Source organism: Chiloscyllium plagiosum, unplaced genomic scaffold (assembly GCF_037043375.1).
Source record: "Chiloscyllium plagiosum isolate Xiang-an unplaced genomic scaffold, Cpla_swu_hap1 HiC_scaffold_191, whole genome shotgun sequence".
Lineage (NCBI taxonomy): Eukaryota > Metazoa > Chordata > Chondrichthyes > Orectolobiformes > Hemiscylliidae > Chiloscyllium > Chiloscyllium plagiosum.
Window position 1 is genome coordinate 129,602 of NW_028270330.1, and position 11,183 is coordinate 140,784.

Sequence of the window (11,183 nt, forward strand, 5' to 3'; positions counted from 1 at the left end):
CGATGTTCCAGTAATCTATTGTCCGTGTCAGTAAAAGCTGCTCCATGCGGATTAATTACAGAACAGCTGCATCTAAATGGATTGAATTGCTTGAAGATGCCGACCATGGGTTTGAACACTTTCACCCAAAACAGTGACCGCAGTAGTACAGAATGAACAGTGTAAATGTGAGTATTATATTGCGCAGTACCTCAGTGAAATGGGAGGGTGGACGTTTAGGCGAGTTAGTTCTTGTGCGAGGGAGAGATTTCTCCGATAAAGGGTGGTTATGATATGTGAAACGCAAAGGTGTGAGACAGTGGGTGTTTGAAGAAGGAAACTTATCACCACGTATTTTCATGTAAAACAAAGATTGATTTTCTCAGCGTTTGCTAAGCACATATTACATGGAGTAAAACGGGAAAATGCCGATTGCTGTCACTGTGATTCGAGCAGAACTTGCTGTGTTTACAATGCCAAGGAAGAACCATTTCATGATCCTGGCGCCACATGGAAAAGCACGATGCAAAAAGCAATAAGGATCGTGGCAGAGGTTATGCCAAGAACAGAACCACACGCACAAAGGAAGACTTGTCAAACAGTGACTGAGATGTGGGAACTCAGATTCGGTTGAATATATAGATTCTATGTCCGGAGAGTGTGTAGAGATTGCAACACTGAGGTTGTAGGATATTACATTTGCGAGATATCTACAAAACTTCAAAGGGTCATGGGATACTGCAGGGTATTGTTGAAATGTATTTCTCAATAACACTGTATTTTAACATCGGTTACTTAACCAATTTCCTCACTCATTTACATAATCATATAATGGCATGTCATATAGTCCCAGTTCAAGGGCGTGGAATCAGAGAAATTGAGTCGCAGTGCACCCAAAACTAATTGGAAATGGTAATGGCATTCAGCGCGAGCATGTGGCTGCGAAAATGCAATCGGTTGAGCGTAATTCCATTCTCCGAAGTTACGGAGGCGCGTGAAATATCGAGGCTAAAGGGTCCCGCCTTAACGACAGCGGCTTCAATTCCCACGCATCAAGAAGCAGTGGGACATCAGGCTGGGAGCTCCAATTTCACCTGCAAGAACTTGTATTGACATGGAAAACGGAACTTTGGGACAGCAGCTGGTCGAACAGTTAGTCAACTATTTTAATCTTAAGTAAGTAGTTTTCAGCAGGATACTTGTTTGTGGATTGTAAGAATATCTACAACTGGGACAGTCTAAATTACAAAGAAGAATTCTGCAAAGAGTCAATTCTTGGAGAAGCATCTGTGCAGAGTGATGCAGAGGAATGTTTACGTCATCTGCCGTTCTTATATGTTTGACTTTGCACTGAATTCATTTCCATGAAGGGATTTTTTTGCTCAGTTCACAGTATTCACTTTTTTGCATACTCGCAAAAGTCGTTACTGTACTCGAAACCTCTGAAAGTTAACTGGTATATTACATGTGGTGATTAGGCTCACGTTCACGTCAGTTATGCTGAAGAAGTGGATTCGAAATTCATCAGATCAGCAGTGATTCCATTGAGTGACTGAGCAGACATTCATTCTGCTGAATGGAAACTTCATGAGGACATATGTGTTTTTAGTTGGAAAATTCGCTGCTTTGAAAGGTGATGAAGATTAGACTGAAGCAGTGACAGTGATTATCTTTATTGCTTGTTCAACTGGTGAACATGACTGCTATTAACCGTGTCCGTATTAACATCACGGCTCCTGAGTGTGCGTGTATGCATCGGGCCAGTGGTGCAATGGATAACGCGCCTGACTACGGATCAGGAGACTGTAGGTTCCAATCCTACCTGGCTCGCAGGCAGGGCAGACGTTAATCCTGCTTAAACAGTGATTTTTCTGAAGCCGGAATAAGGTATGAGCTCTTCATCTGCAAGAACGAGAATGCCCTCATGAAATGTCCCCGAGGACATGAGAGTCAATGTTGCAGCGTCATCACAGGAGGGAAGCCGAATAGTCGTCCACGTTGCTCAAGGGCACCTTTCCATTTCATAAAGCCATCGATCGAATAACTGTTGCTCACTTTGAGCATTTTTCGAAACTCTTTGGCCAGTGGAATCAGAGAAGAATGAAGGGTTAACTGTCCAACTGATCTTTATAGGGAATGAGTTCCTGAGTCTACCACCCGCTGACTGATAAAGTTTTCCTGCCAGTCTATACAAAGCTTTCTGCATCTTATCTGAAATCTACAAACCCTGGTGATAGAGAAAGAGCAAATGTTTCCTTCAATCTGTAATTCCTTGCTCCTCATTATTTCGTACACGTCAATCATGTCTCCTCACAATCAGCACTACTCTGAGAAAAACAACATTTTGAAAGTCTTGTGTTCACTGAAATTTCTTGCCTGTTTTTAACAGTTCATTGAGTGGAGTAGTCCCACTGCTAACATTCAGCACAAACTTTCAGTAAAAGCCACTCAATGCGTGGAACCGTAGTCCTGCTATTTTCGTCAACAATGTGTAAAAGTCCCCTGCAACTTTCGTTTTCGCATGCCGTGGGGCTATTTGTCCGTGTTCAACGATATATCCCAGTTGGCGTTACAAAATTGCCTTTGATCTTTCTGACAAAGTTCGCTGCCAGTAACGTTTGAGGAAGTCCAACTTAGAAATGTAAGTTGCTCCTCCAATCTTTTCCACACAGTCCTCCAACCTCAGATATGTATACGCATCAGTCTTTCTAACAACATTGATTTTGTGATAGTCCACACATAACTGTTGGGTCTTATCCCGCTTTGGCATCATGATGATGGGTGAACTCCATTCATTGAAACTCACTTCGGTTATGCCATATTGGTGCATATGTGACATCTCCTTATGAACTTGTAAAACTTTAAAGGGTTATGCCTGCAAGATGTTACAGAGTCAGAACAGCATCTCCTATATTTACATCATCTACAATTAGATTATTCATTCCCAGTATATTTCAGCAGATCTCCCCATGCAAGAGTAATAACTCTTTCGATTTTCTTCTGGAAGATAACTGAATAACTTTACCAATTTTGGACAACTTTTGCATTGTCCACTTTTATTTCAGGAACATCCAATGCAGAATTCCCTGACATTGAGGGCGGCACGGTGGCACGGTGGTTAGCACTGCTGCCTCAGTTTTAAGAAGAAAACGAACAATTAATATGAGAACTTCAGTGAATTTACAGAGGCAACTCTCAGTTTTTGCTCTGATGAGCTGATAAATAATTTTAATGGGCATGAGCTAAAAATGTTTGCACCTACAGTTTAACAAAACCCAGTTTACACTTGTTTTGCAATATTTGGGCTGAAAACCTGTTTGAGAAAAGCAAAAATCAGGACCATCAACATCTCTTCATGTTAGAACCCGTGGTCTTTAGGAATAAAGAATATATATTGCTTTGAGCAACCAGTGTTGTGTGTAATTACTGCAGTTATTGGATGGAATGATAACCAGATACTTACTGAGATGCTTGCTTTCAGGAGCAATAAGATAGTTACTTAGATTATTCCACTTAATAGTAATTAGCTGGTCATGAAGACATTTGTATGGCTTTATGTGAAGTGTTTTATGTGATCATGGATTTCAATAAGATTGAGATAGTTTACAAAATTTAGGAAGAGGTTGACAACTCAGTGTTAAAGATATGTGAAGTCAACAATTTGAAAAATAATCTTTGGTAGAATTCCTTCTTCAAACACAATTAAACCATTATGCAAGAAGTGAGATAAATGTGAGGCATGCAAGTTTCAAATGACCACACGCCAATATTTTCAAAATATATTAAACTTTCATTCAATATGAATAGGTGAATGGAAAATAAAGGCAAATTCTCGACGATTGATAAATTGAACAATAAGTAGAAATTTAATTTGATCAATACATAAGCATAATTAAATAATTTGCAAAATTTAATTAGAAATGGAAGGAATCAGCTGACTAATGATTAATAGGAAGTTACATTTCATTATTTTACAGCAGAAGAAATCAATTTTATTACACCTTTATAATAATGGAGAACAATGATTTATGTGCTTGAAATGTTTGAATTTAGTGCTTTTTCACTTTTATGACTGTAATGTTCTCAAACATCTTCCATGAATTTAGGTCCAGGAGAATTACATACTGCCTTTTCGTGGGAACCTGAAGAAAATATCTTCTTTTGAATCAAAGGGAAAAAATGGGTGGAACAATGGTTAGCACTGCTGTGTCCCAGCGCCAGGGACCAGGGTTCAATTCTCATCTCGGGTGACTGTCTGCATGGCATTTGCACATTCTCCCCATGTCTGCGTGGGTTTCCTCCCACAATTCAAAGAATCACAGGCCAGGTGAATCGGTCATGCTAAATTTCCCAGAGAGTGATGTACATTAGTCGGGGTAAATATAGGGTAGGGGTTTGGGTGGGCTACTCATTGGAGGGTCAGTGTGGATTTGTTGCGCCGAAGCGCATGTTTCCATACTGTAGAGAACCTAATCTAATGAACAGCAGACCGTGAATTAGTCATTCAATGTGACTGTTCACGTGAAGACAACTTTCCTTCATTTCAAAAAAGTTAAATTTTCAAACTTTAAAAAATATTGCTTAATGAAACAGCAAAGAGATGTTTTGTTTATTTTTTGTTGTGTGAAACATCATGAATTTTAAATTATTTTGTAGCACGAAGAATAGTTAATTCTTATTGTGATTATAAACACAATAAATGTTAGTATTGAAGTGAAAATAATTAAATGAATTCAACATTGTTTCCACCATTAAAATAAAACTTGATACTCGCAATGATTGAGAGATTATACACTGCAATATTTTTATATTTATTCATATACTGAGTTGTAATTCCACATTGATGCAAGATAATGGATTGTACAATTATTAGAAATTTGCAGCAAGAGGATTATCAAAATTCTATCAGTTAGTTTAAGAATAATGAGAAATCTCATATTGCTGTTTGACTGAGCAATGTATAGAAACGAACAGGAATTATTCCAACTAAAGGTAATTATAGTTCTCTGAATTTTTTTAGTCTGAGTTTATTGTGATTTTTCAAATGAGCAAATATCAGACAATTACAAAGAGTGTTTGATTGGCAGTCATTGGTTCCATTGTGGGATAGTTGACCTGAAAAAAAAATGATTTTTATATTGTAGCATTCGTTAAACTTAACTTAAAATTAACTTAAAATGTGAATTTCACTATATTTGTTAGACTAATTGAAATACTTGTGCAATTATTGCAGTGATAATGATTGGACAATTAATGTTGAAATGGAAACAAATAAATTGATTCAATAGCTTAACAACACTTTGCTGCGATGTTGATTGCATAGTCATGAAGGTTGGTAAACAAAGGAATACAACATAGGTTTAAAGACTGAACAATAAAAAAGAGCCATTCAGTGATTATTGGACAAAGTTTTGTTTTTGTTTTAAAACTTGTAACGAATCAGGATCATCAACATCCCAAAAATGTTGGTGCTAGCATCCTCAGCCATCTTCAATAAAAAAAAAAGACTATTGGTTTTAACTGCATATATCCTGTGTAATTACTGAATTGAAATGTAAGATATCGATTGAATTCATTGGATGGAATGACCAGCAAATGTTTACTGTGGTTCTTGCTCTCAGGAACAAGAAGAAACTTAGGTGATTCTACTCAACATTAATTATATGATCACCAAGACCTTTGTGGGGCTCGATGGGCCATGTATTGATTTCAATTACATTGAGATATTTTGTGTGATATAGGAATGGATTAATGATTGGGTGTGAAAGATCATAATTAAAGTAACTGTTTTAAAAATTTAATCGAATTCCTTTGCGAATCACATTTTAAAATAACATGTGATAAGTGAGATATTGGCAACATCGATATTCAAGTGAACACACTCCAATATTTTCAAAGCATTTCAATTTCACACTAAATATGAGTAGGCGAGTGGAAAATAAAATGAGCTCTGACTACATCAATTGAAGAGGAAGGAGAAATTTAATTTGATCAAAAGTTGGAGCAATATTTTGTTGTATTATAAAGGTAATCACCAGACTGAAGGGCAATAGGAATTGGCATCTGTTTCATTACTGAAGGAGAAATCATTTTTTAAATCTTGTATAGTAGAGAAAAAGGACTGATGTACGTGAGGTGCTGAAATGCACATTGTTTATGTATTAAATGTTTATTGAAACTCTTGCAGGATTGAATTCCCAGAATATTTCATATTTGAAAATTTCTGAGCTGATTGGCAGTAAAATGTTATTGATCACCTTATGGATAATAATGGGATTCTTTTTTAAAATTCCCTACAGTGTGGAATCTAGCCTTTTCGCTCAACAAGTCCACAGAGACCCTCTGAAGAGTAACCCATCCAGTAGCATTTCCCTCTCACTAATGCACCTAACACTATACACAATTTAGCATGCCCAATTCACTTAACCTACACATCTTTGGACTGTGGGAGGAAGCCAGAATGCCTAGACGAAACCCACGCAGACACGGGGAGAATGTGCAAACTCCTCACAGACACTCGCCCGAGACTGGAGTCGAACAACGGACACTGGTACTATGAAGCCACAGTGGTAACTACTGAGCCACCGTGCCGTACCAATGCTTGACAGATATGTTAAACAAAAAAATCATTATTTAGATATTTTAAGTTTTAAAAACTACAATGTTGTCAAATTTAAAATTTACAGATACTACAATACGATACATATTTTTGTTAGTGACCTGATGATAATAACTTGCAGAGTTCTGCAATTATGGGAATGAACAAGAGATAGAAGCAAATCCAATGCTGAATTGAAAAGCAAATCGCTCTCCGCTTCGATATTTTCGAACCAATATTCTGAGCTGCTCTGACCCATGTCTGTTGAAGGTGGGAATTCAATCCACGCCTTCTAGTCTTCTAGTCTTGTAGTCATGATTTGGAGATGCCGGTGTTGGACTGGGGTGTACAAAGTTAAAAATCACACAACACTAGGTTATAGTCCAACAGGTTTAATTGGAAGCAGACTAGCTTTCGGAGCGACGCTACTTCATTACCTATCACCTGATGAAGGAGCATCGCTCCTAAAGCTAGTGTGCTTCCAATTAAACCTGTTGGACTATAACCTGTTGTATGATTTTTAACTTTAGTCTTGTTGTAGAGACATTGCCAGAGCTACACAAGAGCCTTTCATTATGTTCTCACCAAGGAAGGGTGGGGGTATTGTCACATCCTCACTGTGGTTATGCAAATGAAAACTAAACAAGATTCATTGCGATAATTGGCCTGATTCTGAGTGTAATGGATTAACAATGACGTAGTAATTCAAATTAATAACGGTACAAAGCACAAATGGTCTTAATTAAAAATTAATATCATGATAATTAAATGAAATACATGTAGACTTAATCATGTGATGTTGCAAATTCATTAAAACTATTCAATATGTTTAAAGCATTTGTTCTTATAATAAAAAGACAATCAGAAATTTTTGCAGCATTAGGAAATCAGAAAAAAAGTGTTATTCAATGTGACTATTCAGTTGCAGCCAACTTCCCTTTCTTGCAGTACTGTACAACATTCAACAATTCATAATTTACTCTGATTGATAAAGGAAAGAGCAAACAGCTGTAAATTATTTTTCTTGTTTACACAAAAAACTCACAAAAGTTGAACTAATTTTTCACATTGAAAATATTTAATTCAGTGTAATCCGAAATGTTAGCATTGAAGGAAAATATAATCAAATCAAAACACACATCGATATTCACAATTATTGGGAGATTGAATACTGCAAATCCTTTTCATCAGTTGATGTACTGAGCTATAATTCCACTGTCATACCCCTTAATGTACTGAGCAACTATAAGATTTTATCACTAACTACACTATTAACATGCGATGAGTGAACTGAATATTATTAAGAAATCTCTCATTGCTATTTAAACCAGCAATGTGTATAAATAAACAGTATTTATTGGATAAAATGTCATTAGATATCTCATAATTGATGATTCTGTGACTACTTGACTGTTCAAATGAGTAGCAATCAGTTATTTCCAATGAGCATTGGATGGAAAATTAATGCTTTTGTTTTATGAACTTGAATAAAATTGTATTATTGGCATTAAGAAATAATGGATTAAGGTAAGATATGAATCTCAGAAGTTTTTTGACAGGTTTCTAATCAAACTATCAGTGAAAAGTTATGGCTCAGTACATCAGTAACTATAAACATTTTAAACACATGCATGAAAGATATTTGTTAATTCAGAACAAAAATTGAAAAATTACCTGTGCAAATGTCATTGACCGTATCTTTCAATTATACTTAAGTTTGTTGTTTACCTATTTTCTTCCTAATTCTGACAGTCACGGTTAAATATTCATTATATTAAATGTCATGTGAGTTACACATGATTTTACTTAAAATGAGCATAGAACTTTGACCTGTGCAGCAAAGGAATGGATACTTTGCCAATGACATCATCCTGAACATGGTGCCAAATGAAACTCCTCCCTCTGCCTGCCCTTGTCTCAAAACCCTCCAGTCTTTCCATATTCATGTGCCAATCTAAATGACTTGTAAACGCTCCAATTGTATCTGCCTTCACCACCACCCCTGGAAGTCCATTCCAGACACCTACCACGCTCTGTAAAAATATATTTGTCCCTCCCATCTCCTTTGAAGTCCCCACCATCCACCCACCCCATCCGCTGCCCCACCATCTTAAGTGCATGCCGCATATTTTTTGAAATTTCAATTCTCAGAAAAACATTCTGACTGTTAACCCGATCTATGCATATAATATTATTCATGATTTGATCAAGTCTCCCCTCAGAGTCCACTGTTCCAGAGAAAATATCCTGGCATCTCGTTATAGTTCATACCCTCTACCAAAGGCTGCATCCTAGTAAGCACCCTCTGCACCATCTCCAAAAGCCTCTACATCCTTCCTGTAATGTGGCACACAGAACTGAACACAGTTCTCTAAGTATGGCCTAAACAAACTCTTATAAAGCTGCAATACGACAATCTGACTCTGGTAATCAATTCGCTGACCAATAGAGATAAGCATGCCAATTGTCATCTTTACCACCCAATCTACTTGCGTGTTCTATTTAAGGGAACCATGGACTTGAATTACACAATTCCCATGAACAACACAGCTATTCACGGTCCTGACTTTCACCACATACTTTTCCTTATTATTTAATCTCTCAAAGAGTAGCACCTCACACTTACCTGGATTAAACTCCATCTGCTATTTGTCCGCCCATTTCTGCAGCTTTTCTATGTCCCACTGTAATATTCCACAACTCTCTACACCATTCACTATTCCCTCAACCTTTGCATTGTCTGCAAACTTACTAATCCATCATTTATATTTTCATCCAAGTCATTTTTTGTACGTCATAAACAACAGAGTCCCAGTAGAGATCCCTGTGGAAGAACGAGGGAAAAATAGAATTCTTGAATAAATGAGACTCTTGAATGACAAAAGAATTGTGATCAATAATCCTGAATGTTATTAAAAAAACAATATTTTAATCCTCAGTTTACCAATCTTAATGAATATCTACCCAAGATCAAAGCAAACTGCTTTGAAAATATTGAATCATTTTAATTGTTGAGTTCTAACATTATCTTCCTTCACAGAATGAGGTGTCGCTGTCGAGGCCAGCATTTATTTCCCATCCCTAATTGCCCAGAGGACAGTTGAGAGTCAGCCACGTTGTTGTGGGTATGGAGTCAGACCTGCCGTGGTGGGATTCAATTCTGGGTCCCCAGAATATCATCTGGATCTCTGGATTAACAGGCTACCAATAATGCTACTAAGCCATTGCCTTCCCTATAAAGATTTTTTTTCATTTTAATTATCACACCGTAATGAAATTTAGTCTTTGTAACAAGCATCATGACATTCCCCCTTTAATTTTAATCCATTATTTCTTAATCCCAGTATCATCATGACATATTAATATTTTTTCTGGTCAACACACCAGCAATCAACCAAAGATTTTTCATCCAACACTCATAGTAAATATCTGATACTCTTTCATCTGACTACTCGTTTTAATGGAAGGATTATTAATCAGCTTTATCAATTATAAGAAATCTAATTAATTTTCACAACAATATTTCAGTTCTCTCCAACATATTGCACAGTCACATTACAATACACATTTTCTCATTATTCTTAAATTTGTTTTCAGCTATTTTAAACCATTTTCTTGCAAATAACGAACAGGTTTAAATCCAATATATCCAGCTGTCGATGTGGAAGTATGGCTTAGTACATTAACTGACTCAAAAAATCATTGCACTTTACCATCTCCCAAACGTAGCTAAATTTAATTTTATGGGTGGAAACTTAGTTGGATTGATTTGATTATATTTCACTTCATTGCTCACATTTATTGTAGTTCTTGGTAAAAAAATCCATTAAATTTCCAATGATTTCATCAAATACCACCTGTTTGGAAAAAAGGGAATTTGCTTTCAGCTGGTCTGTCATCTTTCATCCCTTTTCATTCACATTGTTTTTAAATTTTTAGTTCAATGGATGGAAAAGTGATTTGAAGATACGGAAATGTTAAAGCTTTTATCCCAAATTATTTGTCAATGTACAATATTTGCAGAAGTGTGTCACAATTCTTCTTTCTACCAAATGTCATGGATTGTACCTTTCACTAACAAGGGTAATCACATTCATTTCTATGCAGGTTCTATCTAATACTGTTCCAAATGTCTAACCATTGATTGCGGTGAAAATTTGACAAATTTTAAGATACCATTCTCTCCAAGAAATACAATGGAAAAAAAAGAGAATTCTTGAATCGCCTGCATTTTTTAATGAAAACATAATTCTGTTTGATAATGACCATTAATTTTATTTCAACCGATCAACCTAGTTACCTTGTTTTAATCCTATTTACTGATCTTTATGACTATTTAATCAACATCAAGGTAAGCTACTTGAAAGCATTGGAACAGTCTTTTTTTAGAATTCTAACATGTATTATAAAAGTTTCAAAATTCTGTTTGTGCACTTAGAAGAATCAGAAATTTAATATTGCGATGTGATTTTGCAGTGTGTAGAAATGAACAGGAATTATTGCAGTGAAAACCTAAATTTCCAAGGGTGAGATCACTATGAGCAAAAGTCAGATACCTGTATTTACAATGAGTTTTGGATGGTACGTCATTGATTCTATTATGGGA

The 11,183-nt window shown here is 36.2% G+C and overlaps 1 non-coding gene across 1 annotated transcript; it reads left to right on the top strand.

Moving 5' to 3' along the window:
• Positions 1-1,736: 1,736 nt before the first annotated feature.
• Positions 1,737-1,809, top strand: trnar-acg (transfer RNA arginine (anticodon ACG)). Its single transcript has one exon. It is a non-coding gene; the product is annotated as a tRNA-Arg (tRNA).
• Positions 1,810-11,183: the final 9,374 nt, after the last annotated feature.